This window comes from Triticum aestivum, unplaced genomic scaffold (genome assembly GCF_018294505.1).
Source record: "Triticum aestivum cultivar Chinese Spring unplaced genomic scaffold, IWGSC CS RefSeq v2.1 scaffold248393, whole genome shotgun sequence".
Lineage (NCBI taxonomy): Eukaryota > Viridiplantae > Streptophyta > Magnoliopsida > Poales > Poaceae > Triticum > Triticum aestivum.
In genome coordinates, this window is record NW_025240199.1 from 829 (window position 1) to 3,396 (window position 2,568).

The window sequence follows — 2,568 nt, forward strand, 5'->3', positions numbered from 1 at the left end:
TGACACAATAATACATTGAAAAAATATAGACACATCGAAGGGGTGCAAATTAAATTGATCACTCAATTACTTACATCCATGTCAAAACTTGCTGTGTTATTGCTGCGGTGCAAGCACCATTAATTCAAGCATGCAAGTATATGGTCGATTACTCGATTTGGAGTATGGAGATGGAATTGCATGGCTTCGGTCTGGCATCTTGAAACGAAAAAACCAAGTGAGGGCAACGTAAGTATTTCTTGATTGATCGAGATGCGCGGGCATGGATGCATTCCTCACTCGCTACCAGAGTACAGTATAACAAATAAAACCAGTGGCTCTTGTTCATTCAATATAAGCCCTTTTACAATCTATAATCATCTTTTTTGTATCAGCCTGCTACAGATATACCCATCGGTCGATACAGATAACAAAACGGAATAAGAACAAGATGTCCAAATAAATAATAATCAGAATCGTAGCTAAAAGAAAGAAAAGAAGAATATCCATGCCCTAAATATAAGGATTTGTGCAGCTCCTGGAACTTTCTGTGTCAGTAGGTCCGTCCACTTAATCCATGATACCGCTCGTAGTCTTCTTGATAAGGTCCCATGCACTCGTCACATGCCTCTCCTCCTGAAGTGACGACCCAACGGCGAACCGGAGCACGAACTGGTCTCCAACCACCGTGTGCGCAAGATAAGCCTTGCCAGTCTTGTTCAGATTCTCCATTAGCACACGGTTGGCTTCATCGGCATCCTCTTCCGTCATGGCTCAACTTGGCTTGATCCTAAAGCACACAAGAGCAAAGTTCCTCGGTACAACCACCTCGAACCTGTTGTCGGCGCGGACGAAATCTTCCAAACATCTTGGCCATGGTGACATCACTACGGATGTGCTCTTGGAGCTTTGCGGTACCATATGTGCGCATGACCATCCAAAGCTTGAGCCCGCGGAAGCGCCGACCAACGCCGACCTGCATGTCTTTCAGATCGGTGACCTCACCGGACTCGGTAGCGTCATTCTTGAGGTACTCCGGGTTGGTCTCCAATGAGTCACTAAGTCGGTGAGCATCACGGACAAACAGGTGCAATCGAGGCACGTGAGAAGCCATTTGTGTGGGCTCATGCTAATGGAGTCCACGTGCTCGACGCCATCGAGATGGTGGCGAAACTCTGGGCAGATACACGCACTGCCGGCGCAGGCAGCATCGACATGGACCCATGCATTGAACATGGCGGCAACGTCGGCGATGGCGCCCACTGGGTCGACGGCATTGGAAGATGTGGTGCCCACCGTGGCACAGACATATGTGGGCACGAGACCGGCATCGGCATCAACTTGCATTACCTCGAGAATCTTGGACGGGTTGAGCCCGTAGTTAGTTTCCGGCCCAGTAAGGATTGAGCGGATGTTGGCGGGGTCGAAACCTGCGAGGCGGCATGCCTTGAAGAACGTGGAGTGGGTCTGGTCGGCAGCATAGACAGCCAAGCGTGGTAGGTGGGACACGCCGACTGAGCCGCTCCGATGCAGCGCTGCATCACGAGCGGCCACTAGCGTGACGAGCATTGCCTCGCTGGTTGTGCCGAGGATGACACCACCGCCAGTGCCACGTCCAGTACTGGTGCGGTTCATGAAGGTGGTGGGTAGGCGCAGAAGCTGCGCAAGCCAGTCAAGAGCGAGAAGCTCCATCTCGGTTGCCGCGGGCGAGGCCTGCCACATGAATCCAACAGTGTTCATGGCAGAGGCGATGAGGTCGCCGGCGATGGCAGCGGCGCTGTTGGTGGAGGGAAAGAAGGCGAAGAAATTGGGGCTAGCCCAGTGTGTCATGCCGGGGACAACGGAGGTCCTGAGCTCCTTCATGGTGACATCGAATGATGCGGAGTGGGTCGGCGGGGACGCGCTCAGCTCGTCTTGCAGGTATCCCGGCTTCACGTTGGGCAGAACCGGCATAGACTCGATGTTGGTGTAGTAGTCAGAGATGAAGTCGACGGCCTTGTGGAGGTATGCACGGACATCTTCGGGGTTGAGCGGCTCGAACACCGCCTTGTCGTCGGGGAAGGCGGAGAAGGAGATTGGGTTAGCGTCCAAGATGTCCATTTCTTTAGGATGCTTAACCCTTGATTATGATCGGAGCAAAGGAGATGTGAAGCTTGTTGGTTTAATGAAGTGCAGCTAGCTCGCTTTGCTTTGCTGCCGGAGAGCAAGAAGCAGAAGCAGAGGTGCGCTAAGTAGTGCTATAGCTTTGCTGCTTGATGTGGTGAATGGAGTTGGTCGTTGGTGTTGGGTGTGGTATATATAGCACTTCTGGATGCGGGAAGCGGCGTGGCGGTGTGGGCGTTGGACGGGCCCTGGTCGCGAGCCCTACCAAAGTGCACGCGTGGGTAGCTAGGTAGGTAGGTAGAGATCCGAGCGACAACTCGTGCATTTCAATTTGGATACGGATGGTCGTTCTCACGGACCCAGCACGAACGAGGAACAATTTCAAGATTTTTGTTCTTATTGTCAAGGCTTGATCTCTTGACTAGCCTTGTAGGTGGTGCAAGGCAAAATTGCATATCGTACTAGTAGTAACGTGAACGTTGGCTC

The 2,568-nt window shown here is 52.2% G+C and overlaps 1 pseudogene; it reads right to left on the reverse strand.

Moving 5' to 3' along the window:
* Positions 1-325: 325 nt before the first annotated feature.
* Positions 326-2,208, reverse strand: LOC123176773 (tryptophan decarboxylase 1-like; annotated as a pseudogene).
* Positions 2,209-2,568: the final 360 nt, after the last annotated feature.